The sequence below is a fragment of the Canis aureus genome, chromosome 12 (genome assembly GCF_053574225.1).
Source record: "Canis aureus isolate CA01 chromosome 12, VMU_Caureus_v.1.0, whole genome shotgun sequence".
NCBI classification, from domain to species: Eukaryota; Metazoa; Chordata; class Mammalia; order Carnivora; family Canidae; genus Canis; species Canis aureus.
In genome coordinates, this window is record NC_135622.1 from 41,771,158 (window position 1) to 41,794,984 (window position 23,827).

A 23,827-nucleotide genomic window follows, 5' to 3' on the forward strand; every position below is an offset into this window, starting at 1 on the left:
CCCCCTCCTCTTGACCCATAGCCCTGTTCTGACCCAGGCCTCCCGGACTCCTGCAATGGCCCTCTGACCAGTAGAACCTCCAACCTCCTCCCCTCTTCACCCCATACCTTTCTCCAAACTCCTCTAGGACATGGTCCTAGTCCTGTCTCCTGCTCCGGTCCTATCCCTTTCAAAAGTGTTTTAAATATTCTTTTGTCACCTATGGGCTTGCAGTCCACAATCCTCCCTCTTGATTTATTCCTGAGACTTCAAAAATGACTTCTTCCCCCCTAGTGGGTCTACCATATTGGTGAAGAGCATGGGCTTCAGGGTTGGACAGACCTGTTCAAATCCTGGTTCTGCCAATACTCTGTGAGGAATGGCTTTACAAACCCTTGGGCCCCAGTTTCCTTCTCAGCAAAATGGAGAAAACAGCTACTTCATGGAATTGCTGAATGGTCTAAATAAGATAAAACCTAAAGCCTGAATTCTTTGGTATGCCATTCAAGGCTTTCAAAAATTGCTTCCTGCTTGTTTTTCCAGATTGCCCCCATGGTAAGCTCATGTTGGGGGTTACCCAGACATCCTGCTGTTTTCTGAGCATACCATTCTCTTCCTGGTGACTCTTTGTCCTTTCTCCGTGTTTGATGAACTCCTTTCCATTCTTGAGCACAACTCAAGCATCAGCTCTTTTCTTGAGCCTTCCTTTGCCCCCATAAACATCTGTCCTCTGTGTGCCTATCATTCATACATTTCAGTCATCTATTTCTGATTAACAAATTTTCCTGAGTATAGCTGCTTAAAACAACAACTATTACATGTTGTGGGACAATAATTCAGGTGGAGCTCAGCAAGGTGACTCTTTTGTACCATGGGCATTGATGGAGGTCCTGCAGGAGTATTCAGCTGGCAGATCAACTGGTGTGCAGAGTCCAGGATGGCTTTGCTTACATATCTGCTGCATTTGCAAAGATGGCTGGGAGGCAGAGCTCAGCTGGGACTGTCCCTCAAGTGCCCATCTTTCAGTGTTTTTTTTTTTTAATTTTTATTTATTTATGATAGTCACACAGAGAGAGAGAGAGAGAGAGGCAGAGACACAGGCGGAGGGAGAAGCAGGCTCCATGCACCGGGAGCCCGACGTGGGATTCAATCCCGGGTCTCCAGGATCACGCCCTGGGCCTAAGGCAGGCGCTAAACCGCTGCGCCACTCAGGGATCCCTCAAGTGCCCATCTTTGACCTCACCAACATGGTAGCCTTGGGAGAGTCAAACTTCCTTCATGGAAGTTCCAGGCTCCAAGGCCAAATGTCCAGGAGGAAGGTGGGAAGTGCCTAGCTTCCTGTGATTTCACCTGGTGGTTTTTATCTTTTGCTATTAGTCCAAGCAGCCACAAGCCTGTGTAGATTCAAGGAGAGGAGACAGAGATTTCCCACCCCTCAATAATATCCCCAAGAGGATTATTAAAGAAATGCAGATACATGTAAAACTATCACAACACACATCTATTATAGCACTTTACTATTTATTATTATTATTATTATTATTATTATTATTTGCTCACATACCTGCCCCAACATACAAGATGACCTTAAGAATAGAGACTGTGTCTTCTCCTTCATTTACCATTTATTGAGTACCTACTATGTACTGTGCACTAAGGCTTAGCTGCAGTTTTTCTGAGCCTGGAAACAGCTTCAGATACATGCTGAAGCTCAGGAATGGAGTACTTGGTGCAAGACCACATGGTGGAGTCAGAATTCAATTTTGGTCCATCTGTCTCCAAAACCAGCCTATTTCCTTAGCTTCTGTGCGTGCTCAGCAAACTACAAAGACCAGTGGGGATTCAGGAGAGCCACACAATTAAAAAAAACTTTCCATCGGGTCCATTTAAAACAGGCTATCGGGTATTCCCAGGAGTTCCATGGAAGAACTATTTTTCTCTGGGGACCCTTCCTGAATGGAGAGGACGTGTGTGTCTGTGCCCCTGTAACTTGGCAGGTCTGCCCAAGACCTGTGGGCATGAACAACCCTGTAGGTGTCCTCACAGACGTGTCCCATCAAGTCCTGTCTCTTTCTCACCTATTTTCTCGAAATGAAATTGTAAACTCTATTCAGCAGCGCCTCACTCTCGAGCATACAGTACCTGCAGAAACCCCCTGGGTGTTCGGGAAATACTCATAAAAGTGGAAATGGAGCCCTGTGTGCCTGGGGACCTGCTGGGCCTGAAGCAGCCCTCTGTGTGACATGCCCCACATTTAATAGCAAGAGCGGGGACTGAAAGGATTCTAGCTGAGTGGGGAGTGTCCCCGTAAGCTTCCCAAGTTGTCATTCACATTTATCACTATTACCAGACTGTCCTCCTGCACCCTGACCCATGCTGCTGATTCCTCCTACATATGGAACTCTTTTCCCCTCTTCCTTGTTGTTAACTGAGACCTCAACCCTCAGGAAAAGTGGAATTGAGGCCCCTTAGAGCTCATCGGGCTAAGCCATCATTTCACAGCTAACCAGACTGAGGCTAAGAGAGGCCACGTGCCTGGTCCAGTGTCACGCGGCTGGCACCTGACAGGGTCCACGCAGATCTGAGGCCTCCTCACCACCAGGCTAGTACACTCTGGCTGCAACCACTGCCTCACACACCAGCTTATCCCACTAGAAGCCAAACAGAAGGGCTATTTAAAGGAATAAGAAAGAGAAGAACCTGATCTCCTTGCAAGGCCCTAGCAACAAGCTTTTCCCATTAGGCCACACTGGTGTCCTCTTGCCCTGCCATCTTAACGAGGGCCTAGTTTTAATAAAACATAAAATTCACCATCCTAACCAGTAGTGTTAAAAAATATTTACAATGCAGCACCTGAGTGGCTCAGTTGGTTGAGCAACCAACTTTTGATTTTGACTCAGGTCATGACCTCAGGGTGTGGGATTGAGCCCCCACTCAAGCTCTACGTTAAATAGGAAGTCCACTTGAGTTTCTTTCTCCCTCTCCTCTCCTGCCCCTCCCCCAACTCATGCACAAGCTCTCCCTCTTTCTCTTTCAGATAAATAAATACATCTTTTAAAAGAATATTCACATTGTGCAACCAATTTCCAGAACTTTTTGACCTTTCAAAATTGAAACTATGAACTCATGAAACAATTCCCCACTTTTGCCTCTCCCCAGTCTCTGGAGACCCACATTCCACACTCTGTCTACAAATTTAACTACACTAGTTAGCTCATGTAAGTGGAATCACACAGTATTTGTTTTTTTGTGACTGGTTTATTTCACTTAATGTAATGTCCTCAGGGTTCACCCATGTTATAGCAGGTGTCAGGATCTCCTCCCTTCTGAAGGCTAAATAATATTGTATTGTGTGATCCGAAGGGGCACCTGCACCACAACCTTTTATAGCATCAACGTCCACAATAGCCAAACTGTGGAAAGAGCTGAGATGTCCATCAACAGATGAATGGATAAAGAAGATGTGGTCTAAAGAAGAAGAAGCAGCAGCTGTGGTCTATATATACACTGGAATATTACTCAGCCATCAGAAAAGATGAATACTTACCACTTATATTGACATGGATGGAACTGGAGAGTATTATGCTAAGTGAAATAAGTCAATCAGAGAAAAACAATTATCATATGGTTTCACTCATGTGGAATATAAGAAACAGCACAGAGGATCATAGGATAAGGGAGGGAAAACTGAACGGGAAGTCATCAGAGAGGGAGAAAAACCATGAGAAACTCTTAACTCTAGGAAACCTACTGAGGGTTTCTGGAGGGGAGTTGGGGGGGGATGGGGTAACTGGGAGATGGGCATTAAGGAGACCACGTGATGTGATGAGCACTGGGTGTTATACGCAGCTGATAGATCATTGAACACTACATCTGAAACTGAGTGTGTACTTTATGTTAGCTAATTGAATTTAAATTAAAAATATATTGTATTGTGTGTATACACCACAGTTTTCTTAATTTTATTTTATTTAAATTCAATTAATTAACATATAATATGTTATTAATTTCAGAGGTAGAGTTCAGTATACCATACTCTTTTTCCATTCATTTACTGATGAACATTTGTGTTAGTTCCACCTTCAGGTCATTGTGACTAATGCTGCTATGAACATGGGTGTGTGAACCTCTTTTTGAAACCCTACTTTCAACTTTTTAGATATGTACACCTAGAGGTGGATTGCTGAATCATATAGTGATTTTATTTTTAATTCTTTGAGGAGCCACAATACTGTTTTCCACAGCAGCTGCTCCACTTCCCATTCCTGCCAACAATGTACAGGAATTTTGATTTCTTCTCCATGTCTCACCACCACTTGATATTTTCCTTTTATTTTTTATAGTTATCATTCTAATTCACTCACTCCTTGTGTATTTCAGTTGTGTCTATTTAAGGAATCAGGTGAAAGATCCTACACACAAACAGGGCTGATACACAATAGGTACTCACTGAATATTATTTCATCTTATGATTGTCTCCCATCCTTCCTCCCTGCCTGTCACCAAGCTTTCCTCCTTCATTAGGTTTCTCTCAATTTTGTGGTTCTGAGGTCAGACTCTAAGATAAGAGTATTACAAAAAAACCAAAACCCAAAAAATGCAAAGATCCTTGACTCCTATCCAGAGCAATGACCTTGACCTTTTCATAGGAGACTCTATCTCCTGTCTAGATTTCTTTACTTATCAAACTGAGTAACATGGAAACCCTTCACATTTCCCCCCAAGGAAACCAAGTTTCCTCTTGACTCTGGCTGGAAGCGGCCCATCCACTAAACACTGAGAGCTTAGGGCCTGGTCCCTGCCTCCCTCCTGGTTTGGAGCCCAGAATGGGAAGTACTTTCTGACAGTCTCACTCCTCACTGTGAATCCACCATCATTTATCCACCCCCCTCCCCCGGGTGTGGTGCTCCCAGCAGCCTGTACCTGTTCCAGCTTTATTACCTCCCCTGTCAGTGCTCCACTGTGCTTATGCATGTGCAGCCATGGTCCTGAAAGGGTTAGCAACACTTGCCCCCACAATGAGCCTCTACATGATTTGCTTTTTGTATGGACAAATCCCAACTCTGTAAGCATGTAGTCATGGAAGGCAGGGTTCCATGGAGGTCCTCTTCAGTGAAAGGCCTCTCTCTGAAATATTGATTGTAAACTGTGAATAAAACATAAATCCTGCTTTGAATCCATTGTCCAAAGTCACTTATTAAAAACATATATTTACCTGTTCTTTGAACGAACATTTATTAAGCACCCACTCATGCCAGGCAGTGTTCTAGGAACTGTAGATTCCGTCCCCATAACATGAGTGGGAAAGAGACGAGCAATAAAAAAAACTAATAAGGAAAGCGTATATTGCCCAACTGTGAATAGAAGGAGAAACAACACGGCAGAGAAGGGATATAGGAACTGTCTAGGGTGGGGGCAAGGGAGAGATCTAAAATAAGGTCACCAGGGAATGCCTTACTGAGAAGTTAACATTTCAGTAAAGACAGGGAGGTGAGGGAGTAAGACTCTTGTGGTTTTGGTGAGATCCTGTATAAATGTCAGGTGGTTTAATAATAAAAATAAAATCTTAATTTACTAGCACTTAGTGGTTTACAAAGCACTCTTCCTTAGGTATTTGACCCCCATCACCTCCAACAGAGATTTTTGCCTGGCTCAGGGGACAAGCTGTGAATTCTTATATTCAGGTCCCGTCTTCTTCCCCCCATGCCTGGATCCTGGCTTAGTACTTACCTGGGTATATAATTTCCCTAAAAACATATTAGCAGCCCCTTGAGGGACTAGAATCCAGTCCAGAATCCCAGCTAGCCTCTCTCTCTACCCTGCCATGGTTCTCTGAGACTGCCAGCTTGCTTGCCCAGCCTTGGTCTCCAGCCTGCTGCATACATTCTTTCTCCGGTGTCTCGCTTGCTTATAATCCATGATCCTCCCTTTTGTTTATCCCGGGGGCTTCTAACATGGCCTTTCCACCTGGCGAGTCTAGCATGCCAATTAAGAGCATGGGCTTTGGTGTTAGGTGGACATAAAATCCTGCCTCTATGACCTTGGGAATGTTTTTACAAATCCATGGGTCCCAGTATATAAAGCCTTTAAGACAACACCTAGGAGGTGACAGGCACTCAATAAAGAGTGAGGGTGGTAGTTATTATTACAATGATTGATATCTGGGTCAGCACCCAATGGTTCTCTTGACTCTTCATCAAGCAGCCATCCCTTCCACTACACCTTCCATGGATCGCATGGAGGCAAGATGACCTCCCATCTGTCTTCAAGGGGTGGAATCCACCTAGCTCCCTTCAGTAGAGTTGTCACCTCAGAAGGCCATTCCCCCCATTAAGGCTGCTGCCCCACCCCTCCATCTGCATGATCCCTACTCGCCTCTGCTCTCTGTTCCAAGCAGCCTTCTCTGCCATGCTACCTGCACTGTCCCATCTATGGTCTCAGTTGTAGCTGTAATTTGTTTGTGATTAGGACTAATTCTCCAAGGCACGACTGGAATTGTTCATTGTTTACTGAACAAACAAGAAGAGAGAACGACATATTATATGGGGAGCTGTGGTGCAGAATGGTTAAATATCACCGCTTTTCAGGGAGATTAATGGTAAATGTGCACAGAGGTCATTTATAATATTAAAAATAAAATTATTGCCGGGTCTTTTTCAGCAAAGCAATGAAGATAAATGTCGCATAGAGAAACCTTGGGGAAAGGGCCATGCAACAAAATCAAGGTTCTGTTGAGGCTACAGAGGGATGAGAAAATTTTTAATTTCTTAGGAGAGCTCAGCCATGAAAACAAAGCACAGTCGGCTTTTCTACCACTGGCCTACAGGAATCTTTATGCTTCTTCCTGAGCTTATATGGAGACTGACTTTGTCTGAGGAATGGGGATCTTGAAGCAAACCCTCAGTGGCTCTGTCAAATCAGCTGGCAGCCATGGTTTCATCCTACTGCCATCCTTGGTGTCCCCTCTGTCTCCCCATTGCATACCTCCAGGCCATCAGCCTGCCCTATCAGGGAAACGTCCAACATGAAACTCACATCACTGACTTCTCTCCAGCTCCACCATCATCAGTCTCATGCAGGCTGCCTTCCTCACTTGCTTGGTCAGTTTCAATGGCCTGCAAACTGGTTTTCCCACTTCTGTTGCCTCTCCAAGCTGTTCTCTCTAATTTGCTCAGAATGATCTTTTAAGAAAACTAATCAAATTGTTTTCAAATAACTTGAGACTTGTCTGAACTCCCTAAGCAAAATCCATATCCCTCCATACCCTGAAAGGTCCTGTCTGATTGGGTCTCTGACTTCCTCCCCCATGGCCCTCCTGACCCTTGGTGACCCTTCAAAGCCACACTGGCCTTTGCTCTGTTTCTAGATCATAAGCAACCTCTCTCAACCCTGGCATTGCTGTTCTTACTCCTCCAGAGCCTTTATACATGGATGACCCTCTCTTATCCTTCAGTGTCAGCTCAAATATCACCTCCTCAGAGAGAACTCATGCAGTCCACCTGACAAACTAGGTCACCCACATAATCCCCTATTCACTACTCCTAACCCCAGTGCCAGGTTTTTAGTAGAAGCTCTGAACATAGTTGCTCAATAAACCAAAGACTGAAGGGAGGGGCCAGGGGATGTCTACAGTGCAGCCTAAAGGAATTAGCAATTTCCAGAAAGCAAGGAAATTCCACCCACCCCATTCTTCTGCTTAAACTTGGTGATCTAGTCTGCATTCCTTCAACATAATGCTTGCTATGTGTCAGGCATTTCCCGGAGCTAAAACAAGGAAGACAGACCCCCTGCCTCAAAGAACTTAGAATTTAGTAAGGGAAACTAACAATGTAGACATAATCGCCCAATAGGGGAGGTGAGTGCACAGTTAAAGATGTGAAGCGATCACCAGCATACCCCAGGGGAAGATATGTGTCTCTCTTCAATGAGGAACAACAAGCAATTGGGGAAACTGACATATGAGTTAGGAGGAATTGCTCAGATGGAGATGATTCTAGATAATAGAATAGGGTTGCACAAAGGTTATACTCCTTACTGCATGTTCAAGAAACTGCAAGTTGTGGCATTTAGCTAAAAATGTAAAGGAAGTGAAGCTGGGAACGTGGGCTATGCCAGGTGTGCAGAGCCTCACTTTGGTTCGAATGCCATGGAAACCAGCAAAGACTGAAGATTAGGACCTAAAGGGAGCTGGGCTCAGAAAGTTAACTTCAGTGATGGAGTGCGACCAGAGACAAATAATCTTGAAAATTCATCATTGCAAGTATTTTTCATAGCTAATTTGTGTTGCAGTTACTAATGGGTTTGTTTCTATCATCACTTTGTTGAAAGAATCTGGCCCTGTAGATGTTCACCCTTCCTTGGGAAGAGGAATTCCAAAAGGTGCTGTCTGACCCTAAGATTGGGCCTGTTCGACTGCTTCACTGACTCCTTCCCACCCACCCTTCATGGCCAATTCTCCCCAATTCCCTGATATGCTCTCTGAAATTAGTTCATAAGATAGCCACATATTGTTTTATGGATGCAATTTCATTTGGTCCCTATGAAACCCCTGTGAATTAGATAGCATCCACACCCTACAGAAGGGAAAAGCCCTATAAACTGTCAGAGTTTATACCACTAGCTTTGGGCCTGCTAAAGTGATAACAAAGACAAAAATCTGGGTGTGAAGGGAACTCTGAGAACCCTGGACCAAGGAGGAAGTCATCATGGTGAGAGAGTGGGTGGTGACAGGAGACTCAAGATTCTTCCAAGGGGAGAAAGGACTGAAAATCTATTCATTTCTCCAACACCAGAGGTTCTCAGACTTTGGTGTACCAGTTGTCAACTAGGGAGCTTGTGGAAAATGCTGGTTCCAGAGTCTCACCCCTAGAGATTCTGACTCTGCAGGTCTACAATGAGGCCCAGGAAGTAGCATAGTTACTGAGTTCATTTGACTTTGATGCAGAGGCTCTGTGGACATACCATCAATGCAGTAGCCTAAGCCCATGGTAAACACAAATGTGGCTATAGAGGGTCTACAAACAAGGAAACTGAGGCCAGAGAAGTGATTTGCCCGTGAAGTCTGAGGCCTAGTGGTACAAGCAGCTCTCCTGATTCCTAGCAGGTTGCTTTCTCACCCAGCCCACTGGGGCCCTCCATACGCAGGCCCTCTCCCCACCAGTTTGCATTTTGAGTAGGAACCCAAGATGTCAGTTCTTTAATGAAGTTGTCCAACTACAATTTACGAAGCCCAAAGCCCTCAGCAGGACTGGTCTCTGCCAGGCATAATTTACACAGTTCACAGGCCTTTCAACACCCCCATTAACGCCAGCGTGGTGGCAGCACTATTAGTCTGTGCATGCTGTTTGACTACACCCTCACCGTGCCACCATCCATTTTCACATCTCTGGGCTTCTTTCCACTTGAGCACTTGATTCTCCTTGTCCTGGAAAATTTGAGGTTTCCACTGGCAGTGAGATGCTTGGTGCCTCCTCTGGGCTCCAGCTGCAGCCCCACTTCTGACCTCCCCACTCTCCAGAAGCCAGCCTCTTCCCACAAGTCATCTCCCCTTCTCTTTAATTTAAAAGCAAGAGCCCCTTGTCGCTGACACAGCACTCAATTTTTCCCCCTTTAACGAGGGGCATCAGTTAGGCAAGAGCAAGCAGGTGGGAGACGGCCTGAAAGCTGATACAAATGTGCCTTTTTTAATGCCACATAAATCACCTTAATTAAAAATTAATTAAGCGCCCTAAAATTTGACATTCATTTAAAAAAGAAATTTGAGTGAAGAGAGTTGTGTCCATTTCATAGCATCAAATCTCCAAGACTCCACGGAAGGAGGGGAGCATGTGTGGGTTTCTATTTTGAAAGCACAATTAGGGAAAAGAAGTCACTCCTGGGGAGCAAGCCCACTAAGTCCTGCATGGTGCAGAAGAGTGCCTCATATAATCTGACCTGGAGTACACACGTCTCTGATGCAGATCTGAACTCATTTCTACTGCACCCACAGAGGAGATAAATGGTCAAACAAATGTGGCATGCTGTTTATTTCAGGAGAGATGTAGCGGGGTGCAGATGACAGATGACTGAGACAGGAAAAGCCAGCATGAGGCAACCAAGGGAAGCTTGCTGGGCAAGTGAGCGGCTCAGTAAAGATGCATAGCAGGGCAGCAGGCTTCAGGGGGAGAGTCATTAAGTGGTCAACATTAATAAAGATGACACTAACTATATCAAATCAACTTAGGAACATAGAGCCACCAACAGCCGTTGCCAGAACCCCAGAATCGGGACGTCGAGGAAGGAAGGGGTCTTGGAGGTTGGATCTGAAGTTACACCCTCACTTTACCAGGGCGCCCTGGAGAACCATGCAGATACAGGACCCACCTAAGACACACAGATCCTCCAGCCCTCCAAGGAAGTGGGTCTCAACCCTATGTCCATGAGAATCATCCAGGAAGCTTCTAAAACCCCAGTCCCATGGACCCTTCCTCCAGGGAGACTGATTTCACTGATCCAGGTGGGGCCGGAACATCAACAGTATTTCTAACTTCCCAAGTGACTCCCATGGGCCGTCAGGGAGCTGCCCCAGAAGGTGATGTAATCTGCATCCTGGGAGAGGGATTCCATCTGGGATCATGTCACTCAGTTCTGAGCCCGTCCCCTGTGATTTGCTAGCAGTGAGACCTCAGGCAAGGCACCTTCCAGTAAACGGTTGCATTTTGTTGTGCCTTACTGTTTAGAAAGCATTTTTCTCTACGTTATTCAATCTCCCGAATCTTCGGTCTTTTGACTAATCAGATGGGGATAATAATATTTTTCTGCCAGTTGTTTATGAGGTTCAAGCAAAGAAGGATTAGGAAGGCACATGGTAAGGTGTTAAAATGCTCTGCAAGGGTAAGGGATGATGACAATTTACTACCCCGGAGCCTTAGATGCTATTCTGGGAAGAACTGCCTGTTCAAAGGTAATAAATTCCCGGAAGGGAAGATGCTTATTAACAAAAGATCCTCAAGCACCGGCTCTCCCCACAGTGGCTTGATCTCAACTCTCCATAACCTTTCTGTGATTAGGGCATTTGGCATTTGGCATTTCAGTGGCTACCAGGAAACACTGGCATCGTGGCTGGAGGGATCCGAAAGGGCCCTCATCCCTGCTCGGCCGTGGGCTATGACCATCCTGGGCCTCAGGTCACCCTACTGCAAGAGCCGAAACAACGGCTTCACAGCCACGGAGGGGATGCTGTTAGGAAACTCAGGCCCTTGATTAAAACCATTCACCAAGGGTACTTTCCTCCTTGGAATTTATGGGCCCCATAAAGAGAAGAGCTTGGGAAGACAGAGCTGTTGTTTTCTGTTGCGCCTCATTAGTTTTGAGTTTGGGCTGGCAGTAGAGATCAGAGTACCCAGCGTCCGTCTAATTGAATCTCTCACGGGCATAAAATCCCCTGTGGTACAGAGGAGGAAGCTATGCCAGGGAGTCTGGAAGTCTCCAGCCAGGGGAGGGAGATAGGGAGGCATTGGTAGAAGAAGGGCTGAAGGAGACAGCTTCTCTGGCTGCAGCGGTACAGCAGAGAGCTCCTGGGGATAAACTCTGGGGCATCCAGAGAGTGAAAGCAGCACACCGTTCCAGCCACTGGACCTCTCCTTTGTTGAGGTTTATGGTCGCAGGGAGGGATACTGACTTCCTGCCCTTCTGTACCCACTGTTACTGCTCCTGAGGACCCTCATCACCCAGGGGGACCCCATAGACAGACACAGTACAAAGGACAGAGAAGAAGATGTCAAAGTCCTGGGCAAGCCATGTAAGCACTTCAAACCTCTGCATTCTCCACTATAAAATGAACACAAGGATACCTCCCACAGATAAGACGTAGTTTCAATTCAACTCCCAAATATTGGGGCGGGGAGATCTTTGCCAAGAGCACCTTTGGAGACTCATGCAGATAAGACTTGATGCTTCCCTTCAAGTCATTTAGTTTGCTGAGGAAGACAGGCATATAAACAGCTCATTACAACATCAAGCAGAATGTCTACCACATTCCAGCAAGAAGTGATGTGCCATAGAAGCACAAGTAAAAGGACGCTTCATGGAAGAGGGCGAATGGGACAATCCATGAAGATGTCACAGTCAAGCTGGGGAGATCTAGATCCCCGTTGCTGAAAGATGGTGAGTTGGTGGAGGATGCTCCCAAAAGCCAGAGCAGCCTTAGCAATGGCAGGACAGCTCTATGACTACCAAGGACAACCCATGCACTGCCTACCAGCCCACACAGAAAACTCTGGGAGCACAAAAGACAAAGACACAATCACCAAGGAAGACATGAATAGTTCTGGATTACATAGAAGTCTAGAACTCCTGCGTATCAAGATGCATTATAAACTGAATGAAAATACACATAGAATACTGGGGGAAATTTTCAAACATATAACCAACTGTTTCACCTCCTTGTTAATAATCTCATGCACTTCAATAGGAAAACATGAAGAACCCAACAGATAAATTGGCAAAAGGAAGTGGGCAAGTCCCTAAAAGAGTAAAATAAAGCTAGTAACACATGGGAACATATCCAGCCTCACTCACTATCAAAGAAATACAAATAAAACAGCAGGAAGATACTTTGAGTTAAAAATAAAAACCATGATAATATTCAGGGTTGGCCAGGATGTAGTAAGAGGGGCGTGCATGTATGAACACAGCTGGTGAGAGTGTAAATTGGATTAACTTCTAGAAAGCAATTTGGCAATATGTATCAAGGGCCTTTAAAATGTTTATACTCTTTGATTCAGTAATTCCACTTCTGGGAATCTATCCTATGAAAATAATCTGAAATGCGGGCAAAGGTTTATACTCAAAGATATTTTTCGAAGTGTTATTATAAACAGCCTAACAATCCAGTCATTGAATAATGTTCAAATAAATGATGGTACACATCATGAAAGATCATGGCCATTAAAAAGTGTCCTTATGGGAAATTTTTTTTCTCATGGGGAATTTTTAAACCTTGGGAAAATCTTGTGATATAACCCTAATTATTTTAAGGCCTATATACATATGATACAACTATACACACTTTGAAACCATAGGCCAGGGGTGCCTGCGTGGCTTAGTGGTTGAGTGTCTGCCTTTGGCTCAGGGTATGATCCCAGGATCTTGGGATCGAGTCCCGCATCAGGTTCTCCTCAAGGAGCCTGCTTCTCCCTCTGCCAATGTCTCTGCCTCTCTCTCTCTCTCTCTCTCTCTCTGTCTCTCATTAATAAATAAATAAAATCTTTAAAAGAGAAAGAAGAAAGAAAGAAAGAAAGAAAGAAAGAAAGAAAGAAAGAAAGAAAGAAAGAAAGAAAGAAATCATAGGCCAAAAACATCAGCTAGAAACCTACCAAGATGTTAAAAATAATAGCCTCACCCCATACTGGCACAAAAACAGACACATAGATCAATGGAACAGAATAGAAAACCCAGAAGTGGACCCTCAACTTTATGGTCAACTAATATTCGATAAAGGAGGAAAGACTATCCATTGGAAGAAAGACAGTCTCTTCAATAAATGATGCTGGGAAAATTGGACATCCACATGCAGAAGAATGAAACTAGACCACTCTCTTGCACCAGACACAAAGATAAACTCAAAATGGATGAAAGATCTAAATGTGAGACAAGATTCCATCAAAATCCTAGAGGAGAACACAGGCAACACCCTTTTTGAACTCAGCCACAGTAACTTCTTGCAAGATACATCCACGAAGGCAAAAGAAACAAAAGCAAAAATGAACTATTGGGACTTCATCAAGATAAGAAGCTTTTGCACAGCAAAGGATACAGTCAACAAAACTAAAAGACAACCTACAGAATGGGAGAAGATATTTGCAAATGACGTATCAGATAAAGGGCTAGTTTCCAAGATCTATAAAGAACTTATTAAACTCAACACCAAAGAAACAAACAATCCAATCATGGAATGGGCAAAAGACATGAACAGAAATCTCACAGAGGAAGACATAGAGGGAGGGGTGGGGTCTCCAAATCACCTGTCCCCACCAAATTACCTAGAAAACCTTCAAATTATCCTGAAAATCTATGAATTCGGCCTGAGATTTAAAGAGAGAACACCTGGAATGCTACAGTGAGAAGAGTTCACGTTTCTATCGAGGTAGGAAGATGGGGGGGAAAAGAAATAAAGAAACAAAGGCCTCCAAGGGGGAGGGGCCCCGCGAGGAGCCGGGCTGAGGCCGGGGCGAGTGTCCCCAGGACAGGAGAGCCCCGTCCCGGAGAAGCAGGAGCTGCACCGACCTTCCCGGGCAGAAAGGGGCTCGCGGGGAGGTGGAGCAGGACCCAGGAGGGCGAGGATGCCCTCGGGCTCCCGGGGACACTAACAGACACCTGCGCCCCGGGAGAGTGCGCCGAGCTCCCTAAGGGCTGCAGCGCACACGGGGGACCCGGAGCAGCTCGGGGGGCTCGGGTGGCAGCTCCGCAGAGGGGGCTGCGGGGCGGGAGCAGCTCGGAGGGGCTCGGGCAGAGGAAGAGGCTCCGTGCGGAGGGGGCTGCGCGGCTCCGGGAGCAGCTCGGAGGGGCTCGAGCGTCGGCTCCGCAGAGAGGCGGCTGCGCCACCGGGAGCGCGAATCTGACAGCGCAGGACCGGGGGCACAGGGCGCCGGGACACAGCCCAGGATCCGGCCTCCCCCGGGACAGGCAGAGGCCGGGAGGGCCCAGGACAGCAAGGACGCTCCTGCCCCAGCTGAGCAGATCAGCGGCCCCGCCCCAGAGCCTCCAGGCCCTGCAGACCGAGAGCTCTGGAGCTACTGTGGGAGCTGACTCCAGGGCTCCAGAGCTGGCCCCGCCACTGCGGTTGTTCCTCCTGGGGCCTCACGGGGTAAACAACCCCCACTGAGCCCTGCACCAGGCAGGGGCACAGCAGCTCCCCCAACTGCTAACACCTGAAATTCAGCACAACAGGCCCCTCCCCCAGAAGACCAGCTAGACGGACAAGTTCCAGGGGAAGTCAAGGGACTTAAAGTACACAGAATCAGAAGATACTCCCCCGTGGGTTTTTTGTTGTGTTTTGTTTTGTTTTGTTTTGTTTTGCTTTGTTTTGTTTTGTTTTGTTTTGATTTGTTTGCTTCCCCCACCCTTTTTTTTCCCTTTCTTTCTTTTTCTTTCTCTTTTTCTTCTTTTTTTTTCTTTTTTTCTTCCTTTTTTTTTCTCTTTCTCTTTTCTTTCCTTCTTTCTCTCCTCTCTTTTTCTCCTTTTCCCAATACAACTTGTTTTTGGCCACTCTGCACTGAGCAAAATGACTAAAAGGAAAACCTCACCTCAAAAGAAAGAATCAGAAACAGTCTTCTCTCCCACAGAGTTACAAAATCTGGATTACAATTCAATGTCAGAAAGCCAATTCAGAAGCACTATTATGCAGCTACTGGTGGCTCTAGAAAAAAGCATAAAGGACTCAGGAGACTTCATGACTGCAGAATTTAGAGCTAATCAGGCACAAATTAAAAATCAATTGAATGAGATGCAATCCAAACTAGAAGTCCTAACGACGAGGGCTAACGAGGTGGAAGAACGAGTGAGTGACACAGAAGACAAGTTGATGGCAAAGAGGGAAACTGAGGAAAAAAGAGACAAACAATTAAAAGACCATGAAGATAGATTAAGGGAAATAAACGACAGCCTGAGGAAGAAAACCTACGTTTAATTGGTGTTCCCGAGGGCGCAGAAAGGGACAGAGGGCCAGAATATGTATTTGAACAAATTCTAGCTGAAAACTTTCCTAATCTGGGAAGGGAAACAGGCATTCAGATCCAGGAAATAGAGAGATCCCCCCTAAAATCAATAAAAACCGTTCAACACCTCGACATTTAATAGTGAAGCTTGCAAATTCCAAAGATAAGGAGAAGATCCTTAAAGCAGCAAGAGACAAGAAATCCCTGACTTTTATGAGGAGGAGTATTAGGGTAACAGCAGACCTCTCCACAGAGACCTGGCAGGCCAGAAAGGGCTGGCAGGATATATTCAGGGTCCTAAATGAGAAGAACATGCAACCAAGAATACTTTATCCAGCAAGGCTCTCATTCAAAATGGAAGGAGAGATAAAGAGCTTCCAAGACAGGCAGGAACTGAAAGAATATGTGACCTCCAAACCAGCTCTGCAAGAAATTTTAAGGGGGACTCTTAAAATTCCCCTTTAAGAAGAAGTTCAGTGGAACAATCCACAAAAACAAGGACTGAATAGATATCATGATGACACTAAACTCATATCTGTCAATAGTAACTCTGAACGTGAATGGGCTTAATGACCCCATCAAAAGGCGTAGGGTTTCAGACTGGATAAAAAAGCAGGACCCATCTATTTGCTGTCTACAAGAGACTCATTTTAGACAGAAGGACACCTACAGCCTGAAAATAAAAGGTTGGAGAACCATTTACCATTCGAATGGTCCTCAATAGAAAGCAGGGGTAGCCATCCTTATATCAGATAAACTAAAATTTACCCTGAAGACTGTAGTGAGAGATGAAGAGGGACACTATCTCATACTTAAAGGATCTATCCAACAAGAGGACTTAACAATCCTCAATATATATGCCCCGAATGTGGGAGCTGCCAAATATATCAATTAATAACCAAAGTGAAGAAATACTTAGATAATAATACACTTATACTTGGTGACTTCAATCTAGCTCTTTCTATACTCGATAGGTCTTCTAAGCACAACATCTCCAAAGAAACGAGAGCTTTAAATGATACACTGGACCAGATGGATTTCACAGATATTTACAGAACTTTACATCCAAACTCAACTGAATACACATTCTTCTCAAGTGCACATGGAACTTTCTCCAGAATAGACCACATACTGGGTCACAAATCGGGTCTGAACCGATACTAAAAGATTGGGATCGTCCCCTGCATATTCTCAGACCATAATGCCTTGAAATTAGAACTAAATCACAACAAGAAGTTTGGAAGGACTTCAAACACATGGAGGTTAAGGACCATCCTGCTAAAAGATGAAAGGGTCAACCAGGAAATTAAGGAAGAATTAAAAAGATTCATGGAAACTAATGAGAATGAAGATACAACTGTTCAAAATCTTTGGGATGCAGCAAAAGCAGTCCTAAGGGGGAAATACATCGCAATACAAGCATCCATTCAAAAACTGGAAAGAACTCAAATAAAAAAGCTAACCTTACACATAAAAGAGCTAGAGAAAAAACAGCAAATAGATCCTACACCCAAGAGAAGACGAGAGTTAATAAAGATTCAAGCAGAACTCAACGAAATCGAGAGCAGAAAAACTGTGGAACAGATCAACAGAACCAGGAGTTGGTTCTTTGAAAGAATTAATAAGATAGATAAACCATTAGCCAACCTTATTAAAAAGAAGAGAGAGAAGACTCAAATTAATAAAATCATGAATGAGAAAGGAGAGATCACTACCAACACCAAGGAAACACAAACGATTTTAAAAACATATTATGAACAGCTATACTCCAATAAATTAGGCAATCTAGAAGAAATGGACGCATTCCTGGAAAGCCACAAACTACCAAAACTGGAACAGGAAGAAATAGAAAACCTGAACACGCCAATAACCAGGGAGGAAATTGAAGCAGTCATCAAAAACCTCCCAAGACACAAGAGTCCAGGGCCAGATGGCTTCCCAGGGGAATTCTATCAAACGTTTAAAGAAGAAACCATACCTATTCTCCTAAAGCTGTTTGGAAAGATAGAAAGAGATGGAGTACTTCCAAATTCGTTCTATGAGACCAGCATCACCTTAATTCCAAAACCAGACAAAGACCCCACCAAAAAGGAGAATTACAGACCAATATCCCTGATGAACATGGATGCAAAAATTCTCAACAAAATACTGGCCAATAGGATCCAACAGTACATTAAGAAAATTATTCACCATGACCAAGTAGGATTTATCCCTGGGACACAAGGCTGGTTCAATACCCATAAAACAATCAATGTGATTCATCATATCAGCAAGAGAAAAACCAAGAACCATATGATCCTCTCATTAGATGCAGAGAAAGCATTTGACAAAATACAGCATCCATTCCTGATCAAAACTCTTCAGAGTGTAGGGATAGAGGGAACATTCCTCAACATCTTAAAAGCCATCTACAAAAAGCCCACAGCAAATATCATTCTCAATGGGGAAGCACTGGGAGCCTTTCCCCTAAGATCAGGAATAAGACAGGGATGTCCACTCTCACCACTGCTATTCAACATAGTACTGGAAGTCTTAGCCTCAGCAATCAGACAACAAAAAGACATTAAAGGCATTCAAATTGGCAAAGAAGAAGTCAAACTCTCCCTCTTCACTGATGACATGATACTCTACATAGAAAACCCAAAAGTCTCCACCCCAAGATTGCTAGAACTCATACAGCAATTTGGTAGCATGGCAGGATACAAAATCAATGCCCAGAAATCAGTGGCATTTCTATACACTAACAATGAGACTGAAGAAAGAGAAATTAAGGAGTCAATCCCATTTACAATTGCACCCAAAAGCATAAGATACCTAGGAATAAACCTAACCAAAGATGTAAAGGATCTATACCCTCAAAACTATAGAACACTTCTGAAAGAAATTGAGGAAGACACAAAGAGATGGAAAAATATTCCATGCTCATGGATTGGCAGAATTAATATTGTGAAAATGTCAATGTTACCCAGGGCAATATACACGTTTAATGCAATCCCTATCAAAATACCATGGACTTTCTTCAGAGAGTTAGAACAAATTATTTTAAGATTTTTGTGGAATCAGAAAAGACCCCGAATAGCCAGGGGAATTTTAAAAAAGAAAACCATATCTGGGGACATCACAATGCCAGATTTCAGGTTGTACTACAAAGCTGTGGTCATCAAGACAGTGTGGTACTGGCACAAAAACAGACACATAGATCAATGGAACAGAATAGAGAATCCAGAAATGGGCCCTCAACTCTATGGTCAACTAATTTTCGACAAAACAGGAAAGACTATCCATTGGAAGAAAGACAGTCTCTTCAATAAATGATGCTGGGAAAATTGGACATCCACATGCAGAAGAATGAAACTAGACCACTCTCTTGCACCAGACACAAAGATAAACTCAAAATGGATGAAAGATCTAAATGTGAGACAAGATTCCATCAAAATCCTAGAGGAGAACACAGGCAACACCCTTTTTGAACTCAGCCACAGTAACTTCTTGCAAGATACATCCACGAAGGCAAAAGAAACAAAAGCAAAAATGAACTATTGGGACTTCATCAAGATAAGAAGCTTTTGCACAGCAAAGGATACAGTCAACAAAACTCAAAGACAACCTACAGAATGGGAGAGGATATTTGCAAATGACATATCAGATAAAGGGCTAGTTTCCAAGATCTATAAAGAACTTATTAAACTCAACACCAAAGAAACAAACAATCCAATCATGAAATGGGCAAAAGACATGAAGAGAAATCTCACAGAGGAAGACATAGACATGGCCAACATGCACATGAGAAAATGCTCCGCATCACTTGCCATCAGGGAAATACAAATCAAAACCACAATGAGATACCACCTCACACCAGTGAGAATGGGGAACATTAACAAGGCAGGAAACCACAAATATTGGAGAGGATGCGGAGAAAAGGGAACCCTCTTGTACTGTGGTGGGAATGTGAAATGGTGCAGCCACTCTGGAAAACTGTGTGGAGGTTCCTCAAAGAGTTAAAAATAGAGCTACCCTACGACCCAGCAATTGCACTGTTGGGGATTTACCCCAAAGATACAGATGCAGTGAAACGCTGGGACACCTGCACCCCGATGTTTCTAGCAGCAATGTCCACAATAGCCAAACTGTGGAAGGAGCCTTGGTGTCCATCGAAAGATGAATGGATAAAGAAGATGTGGTTTATGTATACAGTGGAATATTCCTCAGCCATTAGAAACGACAAACACCCACCATTTGCTTCGACATGGATGGAACTGGAGGGTATTATGCTGAGTGAAGTAAGTCAATCGGAGAAGGACAAATATTATATGGTCTCAATCATTTGGGGAATATAAATAATAGTGAAAGGGAATATAAGGGAAGGGAGAAGAAATGTGTGGGAAATATCAGAAAGGGAGACAGAACATAAAGACTCCTAACTCTGGGAAACGAACTAGGGGTGGTGGAAGGGGAGGAGGGCGGGGGGTGGGGGTGACTGGGTGGCGGGCACTGAGGGGGGCACTTGACGGGATGAGCACTGGGTGTTATTCCGTATGTTGACAAATTGAACACCAATAAAAAATAAATTTATTAAAAAAAAATAGCCTCACCCCAGTGTTCATAGCAGCAATGTCCACAATAACCAAACTGTGGAAGGAATCACGATGTCCTTTGACAGATGAATGGATAAAGAGGCTGTGGTCTATACATACACTGGAATATTATTCAGCTGTCGGAAAGGATGAATACCCACCATTTGCACTGATGTGGATGGAACTGGAGGGTATTATGCTGAGTGAAATAAGCCAATCAGAGAAAGACAATTATCATATGGTTTTACTCATATGTGGAATATACAAAATAGTGAAAGGGACCATAAGGGAAGGGAGGAAACTGAGTGGGGAAAAATTAGAGAGGAAGACAAACCATGAGAAACTCCTAACTCTGGAAAAGAAACAAAGGGTTGCAGAGGGGGAGGCGGGGGTGGGGGATGGGGTAACTGGGGGACAGGCATTACAAAGGGCACACAATGAGATGAGCACTGGGTGTTATACTACATGCTGACAAATTGAATTTAAATTTTTTTTTTAAATGATGACCTCTGGGCAGTGGAATTCTGGGCATTGTTTTTGTTTTGTTTGTTTTGTTTTTACCCTGGTTTCAAACTTTAGACAATAGGCATGTGTTCTTCAAATGATGGAATGTAAAAGAAATTAGGAGACATATTCAGGGAATGACAAGTAATTGGTGCGTGGAACACACCTGTTCACAAAAACAGGCAGTGAAAAGCAAGGCCTAATCATGAGACGTGAACATAACACGACTTTCATTTGTTTCATAGGTTGAGGCTGACTTCACAGATGTTTTTATTTTGCTTGTTTTCTTTGGTAGTGCTGGGAGTGACAGTAATAAGGTCCTAACTAGGTAATGGTCACATATAGGACATAAAAAGAAAATGTTTTGGAAACTAGAAATCACCAAGCAAAGATGAAGGAGAATTTTTCTTATTATCATAAATGTCTTTGTCCTGAAGGCGGGGCAGAAAGGACAGGCAGTGTCACTAGGAGGAGGGCCCCCCAACTGCGGTGGACTCACCTGTCTGCCCGCAGGAGCAGCACCCAGATAGAGGCCACTTGCCTGCCATTGCCCCCCACCTGCACTTAATGGGGACTCCCCACTATTAAGTGGCAATGACAGAGCCGCCCTGTCCTGGTGGTTTAAGGTTTAGTGCCCAAGCAGGGAAAGTGCCTGGCGCTGTGCTTGGCAAGTAGCAGGTGTGCCATATATGATGCCAGGTGTCCTCTCTGTGCCCCTGCTTCCTGGGACAAAGTCTGCAGCCACCCTCAGCAAATCCACCTCAGTCAGGGCTTCAGGGAGGACGCCCCTCCTCCAGCTCTGCCAGGGGCGAGATGACTGCACTTTCTGGGGACCAGCACCGGTTCCTTAGAAGCATCGTGTCCCCACCTTCCAAGACACCATGACTGACAAGTGGGAAATTCACACACACAATTAAAGCTATAAAATGAATTTAGCATTTTACCTTTGAAAATGAGTGTTGTATCTCCTGTCATTCCTTGTGTATTTTGATGCTGAAAGTTGAGTATTTGGAACTGAGAGAGCTGGAGGGACTCTCCATTGTGTGGTCTCCCGCACTTGGAATTGGTAAGGGATTTGGAGGAAGCACCGTAGGCTGTCTTGAGGCACAGGGATGGATAGGGTCGTGTTTCACGGGGCTAACAGAATTGGTTGGCAGGGCCAGCTCCTTCCAGAGGCTCCATGGGACAGTCAGTTGTCTCACCTTTTCCTGCTTCTAGAGGCCGCCTGCATTCCCCAGCTCATGACCCCTTCCTCACATTTTCTCCAGACTTGCTTCCATGATCACATCTCCTGCCTCCTTCTGTGACCTTCTTGCCATCTTCTTCTAAGAACCTTGTGATCACACCTGGGTAATCCAGATACTTTTCCCATCTAGAGACCCTTCACTTAGTCATATCACCAAGTCCCTCTGTCACATAAAGTACAATAATCACAGGTTTAGGGGATTAGGGTATGGCTATCTGGGGGGCCATTATTCTGGGGGTGACTGCAGGCAGGTAAGCTTGTGTGCAGGCTGTTCAGGAATGTTCCTAGTGGCCAGGCACTGGCTAGACCCTCAGACAACCTGGTGACGAAGACGGGACCACGCATACATGTCCTAGAACTAGGTTGTATGGAATCGACACCAAGTGAGGCTCGAGCATAGGTCTGGTGAGGTGAGATAGAAAAGGAAATTGGGGGCGCAGAGCACAGAGAACCTGGAAGAGCAGGTTAAAAAGTTTGGATGTGATCCCCTGAAGGAAGCAGGGCATGTGTTTCCCATGCTCAGCAGTTACACAGAATCCCCAGCCAGGCCGGGCCCACCCGACACTGTTGATGCCCGTGTGCCAGCCCCTAACAAATGGAGCCTTACCTGGACTGGCCTGTGAAAGAGGGCCCAAGGCCACTTACAGTGCTCCCCTCCCATGAACTAGAGAGGGCAGCTTTGCAGTCTAACAGGCTGGGTCTGCTCCCCATTACTAGCCTTAAGGAAGTCACTCAGCTGCCCTGCCTCAGTTTCCTCACTTAGGAAACTATTTTGGGGAAAACAGTGGGAAACTATTTCCCCACTGTTAAGATTTGCCAAACCTCTTCACCGACCCAGATGTGCTGAGTTACACAGAGGATTCTAGAAGTAAACAGCCTGGACTTGATAGTTTCAGTGGGAACTGAAGTGAACCAGAAAATCATGGAATTTCAGTTAGTAAAGATGATCTAAGCTGCAGGGTCCCACATCACAATCACCTGGGAGTTTTTACCAAATTAAAACCTAAGAAAGGTGAGTCTAATCTCATAGCCAGGGTTGGAGAACCCACCCCTTATGTGAAGCTAAGAAAGTCTGTGGGACTCGACCAAGTGGGGTCCTGGTTCACACTTTCCCCAACCCAGCTGAGCATGGAGGGGGTGAGATGGGGGTGGGGAGACTGCTGAGACACCTGCCATCACAGGGAGAAAGCAAGAAAAGAGGACAGAGTACAAGGCCAACAGCCTTGAGGGATTGACCCAGGTGGGCCCTGCCTGCTTGTCTCCACAGGAGCCAAAGTTTCCACCGATCCCACACAAACCAGCAGCTGGGTGGCAGGAGGCACACTCAGAAACACCCCCCAGGCCCTGCTGGGTGGTCCCCAGGCAAATGCCCCCGTTTAGAAGGGCAGGCTGGTGCAGGCTAACGTAAGCCTGGTTCTCTGGGGTCACAGGTGAATTCATCATCATAACCCATTGTTCTCGATACTGAAATAGCCGCTAATATGTTCATTATAAATTGCTCCTTCTCCCTTCTGCCATTGGATAATCTGATTTATATGAGATTTATGGTTTATATACAAATTTCAGAAGGGACCTGAGAAATATCTTCAGAATCCCTCCTTTCATAGATGGGGAGACAGGGAGCCGGACAAAGCCTAGGATCAGCATCACATAGCTGGTCTAACAATAGTGCTGCAGGTTTCTAGCATCTCTCCCACGGCGAGTCTGGCGTCAGGAACACGTGGGAGATACACTGGGCCTCAAATCTGACCTTGTGGGTAGAGCTGTCTGCATGCAGATGAGATGAGACTCCACCCACAGGCTCTCCACCGGGCACATTGAAGCCAGGG

General features: G+C 45.0%; 1 protein-coding gene across 1 annotated transcript in view; it reads left to right on the forward strand.

Annotated features, from left to right (window-relative positions):
- The window catches only part of ALK (ALK receptor tyrosine kinase), a 682,206-nt gene that overhangs the window by 527,788 nt on the left and 130,591 nt on the right, over window positions 1-23,827 (forward strand). The gene's annotated exons all lie outside the window — the stretch shown is intronic.